Consider the following 21366-nt stretch of genomic DNA (forward strand, 5'->3'; position numbering starts at 1 on the left):
TAGCCTTCGCAGCACGCACACTGCCGCCACACTTGCCATTTCCAATTAGGTAAATGGGAACAGAGTTCCCAGTCTTGCATTTATGTATAGCTTTACCTGATAAACATCACCCTTAACAGCTACAGAAAAAACATGAAAGTGGTTTCTTTTCAGCTGTGAGCTTTTGGTGGGCAGGAAGAAATGGGACCAGACATAAAAGATTAATGCATATTCTTAGGGAAAAAATATTACAGGATGCCTTGCTGTTTGATTACAAGCCTTGGAATTAGTCAACATTTCCATAATTCTAAACCAATACACACCTGTTTCCCCACTGCGATATGAAGGCACAACTTAATTTAACAGAACCCCTGCTGTGCTCGGTCTCTCATTAAATACCTAGGAGCTCAGTAATTTAAAGTTGTACCACTACTATTTTTACTGGTTGCCTTCATATTATGAAATTAATAAGAAATTAATGATGCACTGTGCCATATGCCTTTAATATCTTTCTGAATAAAAATAAAAGGGATAAAGAAAAATGCATCACCAGCTGACACTTTAAAGCTTTCCTGCTGTAATCATTTTCCTGTGGATAAAATCCATTAAAAAGGCACTTGCTGCCTTTTTTGTTTTTTTTTTGTTTTTTTTAGTGTCCAAAACATTCCATTTAAAACAAGATCAAAGAGTGCAGGGTGTTTAGGGTTTTTTGTTTTATTATTTTTCTATTTTCTTTTGTAGTTGGTATTTTGTATCATATGGAACCTCTGTCATGCAACCAAAATTAGGTGTTTAGGGATCATCTTTCTTTCCTTGCTGAGAGAGACAAAGAACTTGGTTGCTATGGGAGAGGTGAAAAAAAGCCAGCAGGTCTATGTGTCATGCCGTGGACTGTGTCTGCTCTTAGATTTTTATACATAGACACCCTTCCCCTCGTGTCATGTATGGGTTATAGAGACCCTGTACAAGGAGGCTGCAGGGCACATAGTCCAGGGTCAGGGCCGTACTCAGCAGTGCAAAGCCATTAGGGACCCATCTCTCAAGCCTGTCTCTCATCCTGTGACTGAGAAGCACTTTGAGCCTTACGTCTTCTGAAATGCTCAACACGAATCTTAGAAATAGAATATTAAAAATAAAGGGAGTAAATTCAGTAGCTCAACCCATAGAACAAGGAACGGGAGTCTGGGGTTCATTTCCCTGGTTTGATCATGTTCTCTTTCAGAAATGGCAGCTTGAAGTATGAGCAGCAGATCAAATCTTATGTGCAGTGCCCTACGTATGACTGACATTTCATCAGATTAACAAATCACTAATGATATTGAGTGCCTACTGTGTACTAAGGGACTAAGCTATTCTGATCTCTCTCTCACACGCACACAAACACACGCGCGCACACACACCCTTGAATTCCCTGTGCATCAGGCTTCCATCGCCTGCAGAGCAGGCTGCAACTGTGTCTGCCCAGGCCACAGGCCAGGCTACTTGAGAAGCCATTGAGTTTGGTGCAAAATCATTAGACTGACTCTTTCCTTAGCTGGGCCATTTGTGTTCTCGGACAAAGTTGGATTGCCTCTGCTTTGACCATAGACCTTTGGCTTAGGGCTAGCTTCCTTTGTTTAGAGTTCCAGGTAGGCACAACATAACTAGTGGGATCGTTCAATAGAAATGTCATCATCTGCCGTTCTATTTCCCAGAGAGAAATCCTTGGAAAGGCAACTTGCAAGATTCATTTTGTTTACACTGACCTAATTTAGCTTAATTAAAAAATAAAATGAAGACCTTAATTGCGGCGCAGAGCAACTACCACAATCTTTTCAATAATCAGATGTCAGGGCCAGATATCCCTGTGCCAGTGACGGCTCTGTGCCTGTGTCATTCTTTTTCAAGGTCCTAACACACATTGTCTCCAGCAATAAGGCGTTTTGATTGAAAATCTACAGCAGTATCATTAGAGAATTCACTGTATAAATTAATTTAATTAAGGATGTAATAACAGAGAGGAATACAGTTTTGAAAAAGCTCTTAAATTTTAACAGCAAGAAGGAATTGGTGGAATCTAAATGTCTTGTAAAATATTAATTGCAAATTTCTTCCAGACATTTTCTCTGAATATGCCTTACTCTGTTCCCTCTTAGAGTCACTACCAGTTTTATTAAATGCAGTTTATATTAAGGAGTTATTGCTGTAGGAGAACATGTGTTTGGAGCACTCCGTTTTGGCGGTGGCATACCAAAAGGTGTTCTTAATAACACATGCGACATGAGCACCAACTGCAAATAGATTTGAGATATAAAAACAAATGAGCCTGATCCAGGAGAAGAAGCTGTAAATAAAACGGCCTCTTGGGACAAGTGTGTTCACCCACACGAAGTGAATGAACCTCTTCCTGGCTTGCCCTGGAAGAGATGATTTACCTGTGTGGGTGGGCGCTTTCCTCCCAGGAGGACTTTAACTCCACTCTCCATAGAATTGTCCCCTGTGCCCTTCAACAGGCTTGACTATCCTTCCACCAGGACAGTGTGGCTCTCACAGAGACCAAAGTCAGTCTATCCACAGTAATGCATTTTGACATCGTCACTTACTTTGAGCCACCTCTTCTAATTATTAATATGTATTTAATGCCTTTATTCTCAGAGTCATGATGGTATTATTTTATCATTATCATTGTCATCTATTTCTATCATCAGTTCTCTAAAACCTCATGTCATAATTCATGGAAATTTCCCCCCAAAGCATCCTATTTGAATCAAAGCCTAACTAGGTCAAGCTAGAGAAAGTGTTTTCTCAGATACTTTTTATTTAAAACTAGAAGCCCAGCGCATGAAATCGCGCAGCCCCACCCACTGACATGCCTTGCCATGCTCGCAGCCCCCCCAACCCACACGTGCCCTGCCCACCCACCCACTGCCCCACCGCGCTGCCACTGCAGGACCCCAGAGTTCCTCTGCTGCTGCCACCGCCGTGGGACCGAGAGTCCCTCCTGCTACCAGTGCCACAGGACCCATCAATGCACCTCCTGGTGACCAGTTTTTTGTTTGTTATGGAGTTACAGCATTACAGCCACGGGCTTTTTATAATATAGATTGTTATGAAAAACAGCCAAAACATTTCTCTGGACAAACAGGTTTAAGTCCTTAAAATCATGGACCATCTGGAACATTCATAGATCCATTCAACTAATATTTGCTGAGTTTGAGTGTTTGCAAGGCACTGTTCTAGGTACTAGGGAATATAGTAGAAACCATCCTATATAATAAAAGCCTAATATGCTAAGTGTCCAGTCATCCAGTCATCCATTCAACCAATCAAAGCATAATATGCTAATGATATGCTAAAGTCTCTCAACCGCTCATTACGACTTGCACTGACCACCAGGAGACAGACGCTCTGACTGGTAGATTAGCTTGCTGCTGGGGTCCAGCCAGTCGGAACTGAGTGAGATGGGCTTAACACACCCTGAAGCCTTCCCACGGTCCCTCCCTGCCTGGCCAACCTCGCGCATCCCTCCCTGGCCCCAATCGTGCACCAGTGGGGGTCCTGCATCCTCTCACAATCCAGGACCTCTCGGGGGATGTTGGAGTGCCAGTTTTGGCCCGATCCCACAGGCCAGGCCAAGGGACCCCACTGGTGCATGAATTTGTGCACCGGGCCTCTAGTGTTTAATAAATAGCTCTGGAATAGTTAATGCTGGAATTGGTTAGTTTTATAAAATATTTCCAGAGGAGTCAAGTTTTATTCCAAAAAAATCATAATTCTGACCACAGGTATTCCCAAGGCTTCAGAATATAAGATGAATGTGGATTTGTTATTACGTGTGTATATAATGATGTAACTTATTTATGTGCAACTCTAAATGCACACATCTACATGTGGATATCAGTTCAGTCATATAAATACAGGAAGGTTATAGCTTAAAACCCATTTTCTATTTGGCCTGCCAACATACCCTTAATTACTATGCAGCCATCTTTCTGGCTGTAGTCTCAGTGAAATGTCTTTTGTTTGTTTGTCTGTTTCTGCTCTGAATCAGAATCAAGGCTAATTCTAGTACCTGCGCAAGGTTCTTGAGAACTGCCATTGGAACGATGATAATCCTGCCTCCACCTTCTTCACAGGAGGGTTGGGACTGGCTGAGATAATGCATGTCATGCTTTCTGAGCCCCTAAAGAAAGGTGCTCCCACGACATTGTTTCTGTGGATGTGCACTCTCCTTTGGTAACAACCCAACATACAAAAAGCGGTTGCTGTGGACTGTACCACTCAGAGCATCCATCTGGGGGCATTCTGCAGATTTGCATTTGCAGAATTTGGTCTGGGCTGAAATACTTGGCCTCAGAGGACCTGCCCCAAAGCAACTATTCTCCTGCTGCCTCTGTTGTTTTAATATAACACTTAAGTCCTGGAGGAAAAATAAGCTGAACAGAAAGGAAGGCCTTTCTTTAAGATGACTTTTTAAAGGGCTGTGATGGAGTGCCACAGTGTGGCTACCGAGGAGCTCTTCTGGGGGTGCCGAAGCCCCGCCCCTACCCACCCTGGGAGCCACGGCGTGTGAAGGAGAAAGGCCCCAGTGGAGAAGCATCCCCAAATGGGTCTCAACTGGGTGACAGGATTGCTGGCCAGCTAGCTCCTCAGGTGAGGGGGGGGGGGGGGTGTGTAGAGAGAAGGAATGAATGAAGAAATGTCTGGCCCAGTGCTTCCCAGTCTTCAGACCCAGGCACCAGAGATCTGGGAAAGTATATTTTATTGCTTCATAAAAAGCCATTGAAAATTGTCTGTTTCACCCACGATGAAGTTTTGGATGCCACCTGAATAGGGGGTGCTTTTGCTTTGGGCTGACAGTCAGTGCAGTAACTTTGAATGATAGCTATTTATGTGTGTCTGATTAACTAATTAAAAACCTAGTTACTTTTAATATAGGGACAACTTAATGTAAGGAAGTCTATAAGAGAAAATGAATGTGAGGGGTCCTTGATGGTGAAAAAGTTGAAAATGACTGAGCTAAGCAGCCCAGCCAGCAACAGGGCTAAAACAGGGAGCAGTTACACTTCTATTTGGAAACAGAACTCAGTGTTTTATTGTGCAAATAACGTAGTCTCTGCTACATACCTAATTAGTAGGACTACTGTGAGGTTTACGAGAGCATGTGTGAAAGTGGCCTGGCACAGGTGCCTGGCCAGATGTGCAAAATTGCTGGGTCAATGTGTGAGGAATATTGGTGCTGCGTTGTTATGTGAGGACATGGTAGGATGGCACAGTGGCAAATGAAGTAATCGTCATTTCTTTGTATCTCAAGTTTAAATTCACTTATTTAAAGGGATATTAAGTTCACTTATATAGACTTCAGTTCCCAAGAGGTTAATACGATTTCAAAAGAAGATTGTAGAGGGGAAAAAAATGTTCATGAATATGATAAAGGTCTATGTGGAATTGCAGAAGAACAGGTTGGTTGTGACAGTGAAATGAAAGGGGGAAATCAAGCTGAAAAATTGTCCACATTTGGCCTCTAGAGTCTAGAGTACGTGGTCTCCATGAGAACTCATCACCCAAAAATATGACTGTTGTGCTGGAAAGAACTCGCACCGTTCACATGTGGGCTGAGCTCAGAAGACTGTCCAGTTGACCTGGGCTGGCCAGTGCAGAGCCTCAAGCTCTAGGCCACAAAAAAAGTATAGCAGGTCCTCAGATGATGTCATTTCATTATAAGGATAAGATGCTGTCAAAATTTAACTCTTATTTACATCAGTTAGCCAGTGGTAAAATTGGTTTCATTGTAAGTCGTTTTGCTTAGTCACAGAACCTGTTGATGACATTAAGTGAAGACTTAATGTACATAACATGAGCCTCAGGGTGAAATAGAGCGCTGGGGGAAGGGAGGCCAGGATCTGAGGGAGTCCAGACCCCACCCCTGGGCCACATCTGCTTAAGTATAGGGGAGGCATACTGGCCACTGGGAAGGACAGAGGCAGGGAGTGTCATGTATCCTTTGCTTGTTTTAGCCACAGACTGTCCTTGTTTGTACACAGGTGCTCATGAAGCCCCATTAGGATTGACATAAGCTATTACCTTTGTTTTCCTAATAAAGCCATATTTGAGGAACAAACTTTACACTCTCGCCACCCACCAATCACAAGATGAAAAGGATGAGCAATAAACAGTACCTGAGGGAGATTACAGAAAGGGACACTGTGACAAATGTTGTCTCACACTTTCTTGTTCCTGACTGTCATTACCTCCCACCAGTACTCAAAACGCATACCGTGCTGTCATTCCCTCCTCCATCAGTACTTAAAAATGCTTCACAGCCCGTCCTTTCTTCATCTGCAAAACAAAGTGGTGGAGTAAGTGATTCTTAGAGTCCTTTCCAGTGTCACAAAACTGTTCTTCACCTTCCATGCACTGCCTACAGGAATGTCACATTTAGTTTTTAAAAATCTAGATAGATAGATGATAGATAGACAGACAGACAGACAGATGCTAGATAGAGATGGACTGTTTACATGACTTTACTTGCTTTAGGTATTGGTTAGTCATTTCAGAGTCCTTTGTATAGATAAAGCTGAACCATTTAGGGTTTGACTCTTTTGAGAATCACGGGGCAGCTGCTTCCCTCTCCCCTCTGGTTGGGAACCAACAGGGAGCTTAGCACTCATCATTGTTCCAGCAGGGCACAGAGAAAGGAATGGGAAGGTGACAGACTCTAACAAGTCAGTCCAGTTCCTCGCTTACAGCCTTGGTTTGACAAGTGAGGGCATTTAACCTAATGAGGTTTCAGGATTATTGGTGGCTTCCTTTCTCTGTTGGAGCCCTGTCCCCCAGTTCCCGTGGATAAGGGAGGCGCCTGTGTTTGTAGATGGCTTTATGGTGCTATTTATTTGTTGCCCCTTCTAAAAATATCTCAGGTGATGTATTGATAGCATTCACCTTGTTACACTGAGGACACCGAGGTGCCAGCAGATTAAATTAACTTCTCTACCCTCCCCTGGCAACGCTGTGACAGAACCTGAATTAGAAGTCCCAGCTGCTAACACTCTCCAACAGCCTGGCCTCCTGACGGTGGATTTTGGCATGACGTTCACCACATTGTAGGGAGTGGGGAGCGTGACTCAGGAGGTCCACACAGCACAATGAAAACCATGGCAAAGTGACTGTTTATTGACTGCCCGCCCATCAGGCGCCACGTGCAGGCCCCAGGACCATATTACTTGGAATTGTCACAACTCCACAAGGCACGTGTCATAAAGCCCCCCTTACTGATGAGAAAGCAGAAACTCAAAGGAAAAGAGGGACTTGTCCAGGGTGACACAGCTGGTGGCTGTGAGTTGATAAATAGTCGGGGTCAAACCAACACCCCTGGCTTCCAATGCCTGGATCCCACCAGCCCCAGTGTTTCAGGGGCCCTGCACCAGGAAGCGGGCCCCCTGGGGACTCACATTGCTTCCTGGTAAGCTCAGAATGACCATGTTTGCTGCCTTTGGAGCTGTCCTAAAGTAAGTCCAAATCCTCAGCTACTATACCACTGTCACCTGGTGAGCTTCCCGAGGGCAGGGCCTCCAGCCCGGTGCTTTGCTAAGTGCACCTTCCTAGAAGTCAGTGCCCTCCCCCAAGAGCCAGGCCTGATGGCACGTGTGCCCGGGCCCCATGGTGTGCAGCTTTGCCCTCGATGTGCAACCATGCTTTCTTGCACAGGCAGAGGTCACCGAAAACACTGGTGGGCGAGGCGCTCCGTGCAAGGTGACCATCACCGAGCGCTCTAAGGGGGAGCTCCAAATCAAAGGCTGTTCGTACTATAAGAGGGCCTGCTTTGCAAAAACGATTATAATGCAGCACCTTTCTTCAGAGGAGTATAGCTTTACCAGCATCATCTCATTAGCATTCATGTTATTAGGATGCCTTTCTTTATCTGCATCCACAGGCTTTCGGTCCCAATCCACAACCTGCATTCTAATATCCGGGCTCTATCCAGCTGGCCTCCCACCCCTTCCTCCCACTCCCAAGCTCTTGTCCATAGGGAAGGGCAGATGGGGGCTGAGCTCGCAAACCCTATTACTTGCCACCTGAAGCACAAAATAGCAGACCCTAAGAAGGCTGTGGCTGAGGCCTATGATTGGGAAGTAACCAGGAGTTCCAGCCCACCCTCCATCACCACACCCTGCTGAGCTGAGGAGATCTGGGGCGCACAGAGAACCACTGGGCTTACCCCTTATTTTATTGATAGGGTCTCTAGGGTCTGGGCAGTGAAGTCTGTGTGGCCATATCAGTGTCTGAATTCTCTGCTTCTGAAAATGGGGGATCCAACTCTTCACCACAAACATAGGCACTAAGAAATTTGCGGCAAATTTGTGTACAGTCCCCTCGGCAGCCCCACCAAGTGGTAAAGTCAAAGCAAGGAGACTGGGCCTGTGCGGTAGCAGGGAGCTCAGGTGTTCCTTCTCTCTCTGCCCCCATCCAGCCATCTGCTCTGTTCTCCCTTTTAGTCAAGAAGCAAGTTAGGATCAAAGGCTGAAGTACTGACTGAGATACTAGGGCAAGGTCTGCACTTAATTCTGTGGGGTCATCACGTTGGATGTCTGTGTTGATTTGGGATATAGACAAGGGGATGTATTGTGGAGGCTGAGGATCCCCTCCGCCACTGTCTTGGTTGTGGAGCAGGAGCTAGGATGCTGTGTGACCGTTAGTTATTTAGCTCATGGGTCAGACCCGGAGTTCTGTGATCTCCAGGCCGCCACTTCCTACATTCTTGTCCTGCATCAGCGACAGGAAGACCAAGTAAGAGTGACTAGGTTCCCTGGAAACTCACCTTCACCCCTGAAAGATTAAACTGGGTGACTGTGGGTCAACAGAGTATATTTTAGTGATAAAATTCAGTGCTTTATTGTACTGGCCCAAACATGTACTATATTAGAGTTCCTTCAGAAGAGGGTATATTTATATACAGGCCAGAAAACTGTGCCAGATGCTTTGGATTAATGGGTATATGGGATCCAGTGCACAGTAGATGAATTGTCAAGAAGTCATAAGGATTAGGAAATAGGGAATGAATTGCTGTCGTTGCATGTTAAATGCTGGTATAGCATCAGAACAGTAGTTTCTGGCACATTTTGGTTTTATAAATGTTTTGTCTACATTTGTCTCTATTTCCCAATGGCTTTCAGAAATTGGATAATTTTAACCAATAACAATAAATGTTCAATTAAAAAATATAATAGTAATAGTTAACATTTATTGAGTGCTTACTATATCTTTGACATGGTACCAAGAGCTTCATATACCCCTGACCTCATATAAAGAATAATACTAGTATACTAGGAAATAAAGCAGTAATAATTTGTTTTCCCATTCTGGCTGCCTTTCAACTAGAATTCTATCTTTCTAAACCTAAGAGAGTTAAAATCACTATGACTATAGAGAAAATTTCTCTGACAAATCAGTGACTTCCTTTTATGGCTAATAATTGGCCTCCTCCAACTAGACACAAGTTTAATGTAAAAGAGAACTGTCAGCTGATTAATGCTAACTCCACCCTGTCATCCTAATCTATCGCTAATGTCTTGTTTATAGCTTACTAATATTTATAAGTTATCATTTAAATGGGAAGGGGAGCTTTAGCCAAGATTTTGATGAGTTCTATCTTAATTTCTTCTACTGCTTATGGAGGCCTTAACTCTAATCACAACTCCTATAAAAAAAAAAAATCTCACAAGTACCTCTGAGTCATTTATTAGAGAATCTCATCACCAAGTTCCCTAAATCACTCCTGAGTCTAAGTTTCCAATGTAAAGCCCCTGGAGGTCATTAACACAAACTCAGTATCAATAAGGAAAATGAAAGTAAGAGTCACAAGCCTACGCAGTCTTGTGGCTAATTTCAGTAGGTTTCTGTTTATATGAATGTTGTTCTCTGGGTCAGCAAAGGAAGAGAAGGCATGTCCAGAAAAATAAGCCAGATCTTATTATAGATCAAGGACTGTAGAAGCTAAAAGTGGTTTTAGAAACGCTACTGTCCAACCCCCTTCCTTTGTAGATGAAGAAACTGACACCCAGGAAGGTTAGGTGACAGGCTGCAGGCCACACAGCCACTTCATGGTGGAGGGGGCACAAAACCTCATGTCTCCTAACTCTGAGCCTGTTGCTCTTTTCAACAAATCATGCCCCCACAATTTTTCTACAAGATTATGACAACATTGTTTTAGAGAATCAGAGATTCAGAGTGCAAAGGCCAGTCTGTCTGTGGCATACAGTCTATGATATGAGGGTGGTGGAACAAGGTGATATCTTTTCTCATTTCCATTTTCTAAGAAAGACCCAGAAAGACAATACGATTATTTATCCTGGCCATTTACCTAAAATGATGGATGAACCAGATGAATTTGTAAAGGAATGGATGACAAAAAGAAAAGTGGTCTTCATATTTCATTAAGCCCATTTGTATCTGCAGCTGGGCCAGTGATCCCCAGCTCTATGCACTAGTCTCGCCAGGGAGCTTCCGAAAGTACATGTGTCCTGGCCACACCTCAGGCAAATGAAATATGAATATCTCGAGGCGGAAACCTGGCATCGGTATTTTTTAAGTTCCCCAGGTGGTGGCAGTGGTCAGGTGACTTTGAGAACCACTGTTGGGAGAATAACTCATCAACCCCCAGGGTTAGGAGATGGTAATTACCTTGTTTCCTTCTCACACTCTTCATTTGGAGATAGCGAAGCACTCTTACCTGCCCACAAGCACAGCAGAGCCTCGCTACTCAACGCGTGGACTGAGGACCAGCAGTGTTGCGTCATCCGGGAATGCACTGAATCTAGATCCCTGGGAGATGCGTGTAGACAATAAAGTTTGAGAAGCACTATTCTGTAGGCACAGACCTCACCTGTTTTCCGAGGAATCTGTCACAGTTCCCTCTAAGGCAGTATTGAATATATGTGCATACATTCCTCTGGCAACCGTCAAAATGATATGTACTCTCACCTGGGTTCTCAAGAGGCCAGAGCTGCACCTCCCCTGGTGTCCTGTGGACATCCGGAAGGTGCGCTGGGATGACCTGACCATCTGGGACAGGTGGAGAGGCAGATGGGCAGATGAGGAGGTGTACTGTTTGCTAGCATGTTTGTATGGACAGTGGTATTTGTCCATCCCATCAACAGTCTAAGACCTGATGGGAAGTTGCACATGAATGAGACTTATGTAGAATTAATACGTCCCAGTCTGTAAGAGGACGAACGGAGTTGGTGCTGTTTTAAGCACAGTTTTTCTGGCCGGAATAAGCTCATTCTAAAGCACAAGGAGCAGTTCTCTGTCCCAAAGAATTCATCTGTACTACTTGGCAGCCCGGGCCCACCTTGCAGAAACAATAGGCATGTGGAGTCGCTGCCCAGCAAGCGAAGCACTGCCTGTCCCATGTCGCTTGCTGTCCACAGCTGGCGAGACTTGTGCTAACAAGGAAAATTTAACCTCTGCATGAATGGCAGGGTAGAATGTACTATCTCCTAGTAAGGGGTGTTGTATGCATTATGTTTCTGCAGTTTGGGAAGCTTCAAAGGAATGTCATCTGCCCCAAATAGTTGTGAGATATCCCCTTGAATGGGCTCTTGTTTCCCATCCTTACTTCTTGAGGCTCTGGAGACAGTTTTCACGTTTGGGGTTATTCCTAATCATCTCAAGTACAACCAACATCCTAGGTAGCGGTCTATAAGCACAGAGTCACTTATTGCCACATAAAACTTACCATGGCCAGCATTTGCCTGAGTGAGAGTTTTGCTTATCAGACCAGCATCAAAGCACAGACTGCAGCTCGTTGACCAAATAAGAAGCAGAAAGTGAACAGAGGAGCTGCACGGGAAAGGAAGGGATATAGGCCAGGGCAAGAGAGAGTCTGTGCCCAGACAGAGAGCAAATCCAGTGTAACAGCTGCTGATGGTGTGTGAGACCAGAACAGAAAAGGGATCCAGGAGGAGGCCACTGAATGGAAGCGAAAAGCTGCCAGGACTTACACTAGCACACACACACCTTGTGTTTATTTTGCTTATCGCGGCCAAATGACTGAGTCATAAAAATCCTGTCAGCTGAGTTCATATGCAGGTGACACCTTTCATGCTCACATTCCTCTACCCATGTTTTTTTTTCTATTTCAGTATCTGATTAGAGCTAAATTAATAGGATCAGGGTTAAAAAGTAGCTTCTGCCTCTTAATGATGCATTTTGGAGATGGATAGATTCTGTTTCTCATGGGTGTTCTGTGCCTCTGAGTCACATGGGCCAAGTCCCCTCCCTCTGGTCTTAAAAAGAATGAGAAGACTGTAACTCCAGGGCAACAGGATCCAGTGGTAGACGGCACCTGAGCTCATTAGTGAGAATAAGCTCCAGACTCCCAGCCTCGATGACTAGCCACGCAGTCTCCTTGTCACTCGGAAAGGAAGGAGAGAGCCATGGTAAGGATGTTTCCGTCCCCGTGGCCATCGTTGGGCATCCCTCCTGAGAGGTGCCTTGATGGCACTGGTTGAGTAGAAGCACGGCACTTTGAGGACACACCCTTGTTCTATTTCTGTGTAACCTGCTTCATAGGTGTAGCTACTCACATTCGTGGCTGGGGAAAGGAAAATGCAATAGCACTGCATCCAAGTCAAGGAATCTCAGGGGAGGCAGGTCTCTCAAAGTCAATTGTGCCAGGTGCCTGGTTTCCAAAATAGCATCCCAACGTCTCAAATGAACCTGGACCTTCAGTCTCTGACCACATTTGGTGGGGCAGATGTTGTAGTTTGGATTTCTGGGGTGTGTTCATAGGCATTGTATCTTGCCTCTCCTCTCTAAACATGATATGCTCTTTAAGTTCATAGTAGTGCAGACATTAAATGTTTCCAGTGGTAACTGGAAAAAGCTTTACTGGGAAAGGGAACATTTAGCTTGGACTTGAACAAAATTCTAAATAGTGAAGGAGTAAACACACCAGCCGGGAAGGCCCAGTATTGACTTATGAAAGGGGAGGCCGGACCTGGCCTAAAGCTTGGAGCACTGGGGAAATTGGATCGGAATGGAGCTGAGTGCGAAAGAGAACATACTCGGTGTGCCTTCCCAGTGCCTTCATTGTGACAATGAAGAGAAATTATTAAGAACGTACTTTCCCCCAATAGAAAGAAATTTGGTATCTTTCATATGGGTATCAAGCAAAGAACTATGCCTTACAGGTTCTGTATTCACCCTTTCTCAGGCTGTAGCATTCCCTGAGGTCTCCACCAGCTCACGGCTTCCAGTAGGCTGCTGGCTCCCAAGTGTGGATCTTGAAATCACACGTTCCTGCTGAGCCTCAAACCTAGATAATCAATATCTGTTACTGAGAAGTTTCATTCACATGATTCATAAGAAATTCCAATAATTAATTATGTTCCCCCACAAACCAGGCCCTCAGCAGGTGTTACCTGTCTGACTGGATGGGTGGTCCCACCAAAACAAAAAGCTGAAATCATCCTCCACTTCCTCTTCCTGTACCTCCCCTCTCCATGGCCCATTTCTAGTCAGTGAGGAAATCCTGGATTCTACCATGGTAGCATCTCTAGAACGCTACCAGTTGGGACTTACCAGTTGTCATCACACCTAATAAAAGCACAGAAGGGATTATGGGGCTTTTGAAGCTATCCCTGTGATAAATGCACTTGTTAGTCCTCCAGATGCTTTCTTGAATGGAAGAGGACAGGTGGAATCACAGGACACTGGAAGTTACACGTCACCCTCAGCATATGTGAGCATTGTTGTGTTGCGTCTTAGTGCAGAAAAAAATGGATGCAACTGCTTAGTCTTAAGAGTGAGATCTGCCCTGGCTGGATTGAAGCGTCATTCCGTACACCAAAAGGTTTCAGATTCTATTCCAGGTCAGAGCACATATCTAGGTTGTGGGTTTGATCCCCAGTCAGGGCACCTATAGGAGGCAGCCGATCAATGTTTCTCACATCGATGTTTCTCTCTAGCTCTCTCTCCCCTCACCCCTCCCTCTAGAATCAATAAACATATCCTCTAATGAGGATTTTTTTTTAAAAAAAGGAGTGAGATCTGAACTTCATACTATGCCCCTTCCTTTTTCTCCAACTTCTGTGACATTCTTGCTCCCATGCTGTGTTCCAGCCATGGAACATCATACAAGTGCAGTCTCACGTGTCTAGGCAGGTAGAATTGAAGATGCTTTTATTGTAATCCGCTATAGTATGTGCTGAAATTCACCCTGCCACCTGCTGGGTTTTATTCCCCAGGATTGTTTACATCTCAGCCTTTTCCATGTTAAGCTCCAAATTCCTTGAGGAGACAGAACATTCTGAAAGCCCAGCATAATCACCATAGGTACTGTTCAACAAATGCCTGCTGAATAAATGAACTCTCAAGGGTAGCTTTTATTTATAGACGCCCTCTCAATATAAAAATATCTCAAGGATTCTTTCCAAACTGGTGGAGCAGAAGTGGGAGTTGGGAGGGTGGTCTCAACACTCTCATTCCCCATTGAAATCCTTTGGGTCAGTTAGACGCCCCCCCCCCCACACCTCTACAAACTAGAAGCACAGGTGAGACATGGACATGTATAGTCACAAGGCACTTTTCACTCTAATTGTAATCCTTAAATGAATTAAAATAAGAGCTTATAGTCATACCTTACTTTATAGATTACTGTGTACTTTCACATATATTACCTGATTCAATCCAGACAACCATGAAAATAATCATTTTCTGATATGATCCTTGCTATCAGAAATGGTAGGAGTTTCTGAGGCTTAAAGAGGTCAAATAGATGGTGGCCTGATTCTAGGTACTTGCAGTTGACAAAGCCAAGATCCGAACCCAGATCTTCTGGTTCTAACTGTGATATTCTTTACATTACAAAACAAACATAAAACAGCTCTAGTTTCCTAAAGCCTCATTCAATACTGCACGCCCAAAGAGGTAGGAAACCATCCAAGTAGATTTGCTGTTGTAGGTCAAGTGCTGTCAATGAAGGGTTCTTACTATCTTTCCTTAATATAAAATTTCTGCCATCTTCTTGGCCCATGTAGCAGAAGCCCCTTTCCTTTTTTGTTGTTATTGTTTGTCTGTTTGTTAATCCTCACCCCAGGATTTTTCCCATTGATTTTTAGAGAGTGGAAGGGAGAGGAAGAGACAGAAAGAAACATCGATGTGAGAGAGACACAACAATTAGTTGCCTCCTGCACACACGCTGATCAGATCCGGGGAACCTGCAACCAAGGTACATGCCCTTGACCGGATCAAACCCGGGACTCTTCAGTCCACAGGCTGACGTTCTATACACTGAGCCAAACCAGCTAGGGCCCCTTTCCTTTTTTTTTAATAGTTTTTTTTTTTAATATGTTTTTCGTTGGTGTGTTTTCATTTATTTCAGAGAGAGGAATGGAGAGGGAGACAGAGATAGAAATATCAATCAGCTGCCTTTTGCAAGGAGATCAATCTCCTACTGGGGATCAAGCCTGAAACCTGGACATATGCATGCCCTGACTGGGAATCGAACCAGGGAGCTCTGAGTGCGTGGAACAGCACTCAAACAACTGAGCCACACCGGCCAGGCCCATGTATCCACTTTCTTAGTTAACCTTTGCCACTTAAACCTTGGCTCCATGCCATATTTGAAGACCCAAGCCTTGAATTTGATCTTCAGAAGACTGAGCTTCAGAATAAGGTTATTTATAGGACAATTGAGCCGTCATAATTTCCCTAATCTCTGCCAGCAATAATCTCCAAAGCTGGTAAATGATCTCTTGCATTAGAATAGAAGGTGGAAATCAAGATAGTAAAATTAAAATCAAACTCATAAAGAATTAGCAGCACTGAAGGAGGTATCTTCATTAAGCAAAATATCAACCAAAGTTTAGTACTACTGTGGAAGATGAAATGAATAAATATAGCTGCTAAAAACAATATCACATGTCTTGCTCAGATGTTTAATGGATTTGCATTTTTAACATGGGTAATAGAAATAGCCCTGAAGGCATTTTTTCAAACGTGCCATCTATTTTTAGTTGAGAATTTTTTTTTTTTAGCTAGCCTCATTTGTTTTAAAAAAGAGAGAGTGCTACTTAATCATTTTTGCTTAAACATGATTAAGAAAGGAATATTACACTAGTTATCTACTTTCATTCACTTAGTACAAATCCCAAAGGCCATAGAGGTAGTTAAATAAATAAATGGGGAAAGACTGCTGAGTGAGGTATGGTATTTATTTGTCTGTTGTAAATGAAGTTGTCATTCCTAAGCCAATCAAATCATGCATATTTTATGAGAGGTTGCAACTTGCAGAGAGATGGAAATGTTAGACACTAATTAATGAACGTGGCTGGCAAAGCAACTCAACTCAAGACTCAGAAGCTAAGCTATGGAGGGATCATTAGAATACAAAATTCACTGGAGCATTTTTGTTGATTTGATGAAACGCCTTACATACTGTCAGAAGGTTCAAGGTAAAATACAGTTGCCTTAAGTTTACCAAGTTATGTTTGAACCAGAGATTTTAACGATTTGCTTGTTAGAAGAATATTCTGGTGGTGGCTCTAGTTTGCCTTAAATTTGAAAGGAAACCATAGATTCCTGAGTAAAGCCTCACTGATCTGAACAGAGCATTGAAGCTGCCGCAGGCCCATGGAGGGCGCCTTGTGTTACACAGTTGGTGTAGAGGACATTGTTGTTTTAAGTCATCAAGTTCATGTTTAATTTAAAGTTGTGCAGTTTGTAAATAGTGCAGATGAATTACTGGAAAGTTGTCTAAACCTTACAGAGGAGAAAACCTACATGAATTGAGCTTTGGGGGACTTTTTATGAGTCGAGTGAAAAGAAGATAATGCAGTTCCATTGCTCTGCAAGATATGAGGTAGAAGCATATGAAATTGTTGGTATTCAACCACTTTTTAAAAATCTATCTTTATTGTTGAAAGTTATACAAATGTACCCTGTTTTTCTTCATTGACCCCTTCTAGCCTGCCCCCTGCCCCAGGCCTTCACAACACTATTGTCTGTGTCCATGGGTTATGCATATATGTATATACGTTTTTTGGTTAATCGCTTCCCACTCACCACCCAACCCCGCCTTCCCTCCGAGATTCATCAGTGTGTTCCATGTTTCTATGTCTCAGGATCTATTTTGTTCATCAATTTATTTTGTTTTTTATATTCCACATATGAGTGAGATCAGGGGCAAAGGACCTAAGTAGACACTTCTCCAAAGTGGACATACAGATGGCCAAAAGACATATGAAAAAATGCTCAAAGTCACTAATCATCAGAGAGATGCAAATCAGAACGGCAATGAAGTAACACCTCACACCTGTCAGAATGGCTATCATCAACTACTTTTAATCTGCAGATGTGGCACTTTCACACGATTCAACCTAAAATCTTGGCATATAGGTGTTTCTGTATAACCAACAAATAACTGTCATACTGGCAAAGGAAATACTGTGTTTATATGCATGAGAAGGATCATTATGCTTTTCTGTAGATGAGCAATGGCAGAAGTTACAGTAATAGGGAGTTGTCCGATTTGACTAGAAAAGAAGAGAAATGTAGACCCTGAAAAGGTAATTTGGGGCCAAACCATGGAGTTCCTTGAAAGACAGACCAAGGGGCTGGAATTTAATTTGGCAGAAAATTGCAAGTGTTTGAGCAGCAGAAAGAAATTATTAGACCTGATATTTAGACTGATTAAAAAGGCAGAGGGTATAAGAGGCAAGGCCCAGAGTGGTGAGGAGGCCATTGCAGGAATCTGAGTGAGCAGGAATGACAAGCCCAGGAAGGTAGCAGCAGTGGAAATAAAAAGGAGTATAGAACAAAAAGCAAGTTAAGGAAGATAACTCTAAACAGAATGCCCAGAGGAAGAAAAGGAAGCAAATTTAGGTCCAAGCCTGAGTGTTACAGGAGGGTTCTGGGAACCCAGCCCCAGCAGCTGCTCCATCCGGGAGATGATGCTCCGTAATCACCGCACGTGCCCAAATGCAAGTGCAACCTGGGCATGTTCCACTGCCCACGGATATTTCCTGTGGGGTGAGGCACAGGAGTGGCTGAAGGAGTCTAAGGAAAGAGAATCCTGGGAGCTGTGCCAGGGCCTATCAGGAATGGAGTCAAGCCCCGGGAAGAAGGAAAGAGACCCAGGGGAGGAGACATGCTCCCAGTTTCGCTAAGACCCACGCAGCAGGACAGTTAAACAAAACTGACATTGCCATACAGTGAAGGTTAACAAGAGAGGTGCAATGCCATCCACCCACCAGCATGCGGGGCTTGGTTCATCCCAGTTCACTGGGCGCTGAGAACTGGGTCAGGGTGAATGACCGAGAGCAGCTGGGGTTGGGGAAGGAGCCACAGGAGCCGGGCAGGCTGGGTTCTCGTTTATTCTCAGGCCGTGTGAGAACTGAGGCCAATGGTGGTCATTACGGAAAGAGACCAATGTCAAAAGGACCATTTTCATTTTAAACCAGGCTCATTTGTGTTAAAATATGAGATTATACTAAGTTTGTAGCCAATAGGATCATAGCATTGGAAATGGAAATGAGCTACCGGGTTCTTAAACAACTCCGTGACGGCCAGGCCAGACGTTATAATTTCAGTGTGATTTTGCATGGCTCTGTGAGGCAGCATGTCTGATTTAGCATCTGGGTAACATCTGGAAGAATGACTCTTGGAGCATCCATCCTTGATTTTGGAAGACAGTTCCACAATCAAAAAGAAATCATGGTTAGAGAGGATATCTGTATATTCCCCAATTAGTGAGAAGGGCAAAATCATTACCTTTCTCTACATTTTGGCTCATTAATCACCAGTGATTGTGATCTTCCAACCGTCACACAAAACCTTCCGGTGGTCTGCTGCTGCTATAATAGTATTGCTACCGCAAAGAGATGATCCTACACAAGAGATGATCCTTTTCCGTTTCCAAAATTGTTTTATACCCTCCAGTTTCTTGTTAGTAGAACATATCTCTCTAAACAGAGGATTCGAGACAAAGCCTAGATATACTCTTAGTTTTAACTAGCTTTGCTTTGTTTTTCACCAAATTTATTTGGGCGCTCAACTGGCTGAAATGTTATCAAAACACCACTTTCTACTCGAAATAACATTGCTAAACACAATAACATTATCTAATCTACTGAAGTAACAGCTAATTAAGTACCCAATATGACTAGAGGGTTAAAAAGTATCATACATTTCCTCTCTGTGTACTATGCTATAATAGTCCCAAGAAAAATTAAACTAAGAAAGGATTAACATTCTACTTGAACAGCAGTGCTTCCAAAAGCATTATGTTCTCAGTTATAATAATTATTTTTCATTCACGTTCCATGCCTCCTACTTTGAGCCTATTCGTTTTTCTTCTCATTTTAAAGAATAAATGAGGCAAAATAGAAGCCTGTGTTATTATTTAGTATGAAAACAAAGAACCTAATCATAGCTAATGAGTATAATAAATGCCGGCCTGTACCTACCCCTCTTGTCTGTATGTGTTTTATGTACAGAAGGTAACACAGGCTGAGTAACTTGGACGCCAAGTTACAGATGGGGTTGTGGAATGTTCTTTGACAGCCGATTAGAGTAATCTGTCAGAAATGATGACTTAATCACCATAACAGATTCCAAATTCCCTCATAGAATTCTACCCAGAGTAATCTAATTTTCCTGTAATATTTTACTGTATTTATTTTATTCTTTGCCAGGTCTAAGTGGTTTCAATACCTCATGATTGTTACAGAAACGGGAACAAGTAGAGTAACTCCAGGTAAAACAAGGCATCCTTGAAGCCTGATAAGCAAAAAGCTGACATCAGTTAGGGTTCTATAGGTTTTCTTTTTCCCTGGACGATTAGCATATATGAAGAAAGCTGGGAAATGAGCAGTACTAGCTGTTTACTTCGCAGATGATCAGAAAAGGCCATTCCTTCCAGTATATTCTCTTAGCTTTCAAATGGGACCTTTTCCCTTTTCCCTCAGGGAAACTCTTACACTAAGTAAAATAATGATGATTTTTATTGAGCACTTATTACACAGTTCATGCTGTAATCTCTTCACCTGTATCAGTGTCTATGAAGAGGGAAACAGTCATTTATTTTCACTACTATGGGCCCAGTGCACGAATTCGTGCACGGGTGGGGTCCCTCAGCCTGGCTGGCGATCAGGGCTGTCTCGCCCAGTCCTGATCAGGGTGATGGGAACCGGCCAGCCAGGGAGGGACTGTGGGAGGGCTCCAGGGTATGTCTGGCCCTCTCTCTCAGTCCCAATCAGCCAGACCCCAGCAGCAAGCTAGCCTACCAGTTGGAGCATCTGCCCCCTGGTAGTCAGTGTGCATCATAGCGACTGGTCAAATGGTCGACCAAATGGTCAACCCATCGGTTGGACACTTAGCATATTACGCTTTTATTATATAGGATAGTTTTTCCCCACTAGTTGTGATTTGCCACAGGAAGAGAAAGTATAACATACATCACTTTGTTGTTATCACACTCAAATACCCTTTTATTCTTGGCTTGGGTCACTTTTATAAAAATACATGCCAGCAAATAATCGGTTGAAAGTTTTCTGCGCACCTACCATGTTAAATAGCTAATGGGAATGCACAAAAGAGCAGTTTGGAATAGCACTGTGACCCCCAGCATGGCCGGATCCCATGCACTCAGCATCCACCAAGGAATTTGCATCTTCAGAGGACAGCAAGGCACTTGGTTTTCTCCAGAATTTCAAAAGCAGTATTTGAATAAATGGGCATTGAACAATCCAGTCCATTCTCATACAACCATGTGCCAGGGCCTTCTTATGTAAATGCTGGCTCAGCCAACAATGCGTGGTCCACACTGATTCATTCTGTAGATTCCAACGTACTTTTTACACTATCAGTTTGTGAAGAAACCACAAAATGCAGGATCTACACTGAGAGGCCAGATTGTTATGATCTCTGAACGCATAATAATCTGGCCACTCAGTGTATATCCTATATAATAAAAGGCTAATATGCAAATCGTTCCCTCGACCAGGAGTTTGACCAGCAGGCAGGCCAGCCAACTGCCTATGTCCCCTCCCCCTGGCCAGGCTGCACGGACCCCACCCATGCACGAATTCATGCACCAGGCCTCTAATATATATGTGTGTGTGTGTGTGTGTGTGTGTGTGTGTGTGTGTGTGTGCGCGCACGCGCGCACACACACACACACACACACACACACACACACACACACTGAGTAGCCAGATTATTATGCGTTCAGAGATCATAATAATCTGGCCACTCAGTGTATTAATGTAAGCAATTCAAAACTGTCATATTCCTCTCACATAATAATTGTTAGCTAATCTTGCTCATGATCAACTTGCTTCTCATCAGCATAGGTATCAGATGTTTCCGAGGGCTTGGCTCCTCCCTCCCTCTTCCTTGGTTCCT

At 43.6% G+C, this 21366-nt stretch overlaps 1 protein-coding gene across 2 annotated transcripts in view; it reads left to right on the forward strand.

Annotated features, from left to right (window-relative positions):
* CELF2 (CUGBP Elav-like family member 2) overlaps window positions 1-21366 on the forward strand; it is a 307488-nt gene that overhangs the window by 198919 nt on the left and 87203 nt on the right. Inside the window, exon 1 of one of the 2 annotated variants that reach the window (XM_054726447.1) lies at window positions 7336-7466. The exons of the other annotated variant lie outside the window; for it this stretch is intronic. The gene's annotated coding sequence lies outside the window, so the exon portion shown is untranslated. Of the gene's footprint in view, window positions 1-7335; window positions 7467-21366 lie in introns of those variants that run through there. 2 annotated transcript variants of the gene reach the window in all.

This window comes from Eptesicus fuscus, chromosome 2, assembly GCF_027574615.1.
Source record: "Eptesicus fuscus isolate TK198812 chromosome 2, DD_ASM_mEF_20220401, whole genome shotgun sequence".
Classification (NCBI taxonomy): Eukaryota; Metazoa; Chordata; class Mammalia; order Chiroptera; family Vespertilionidae; genus Eptesicus; species Eptesicus fuscus.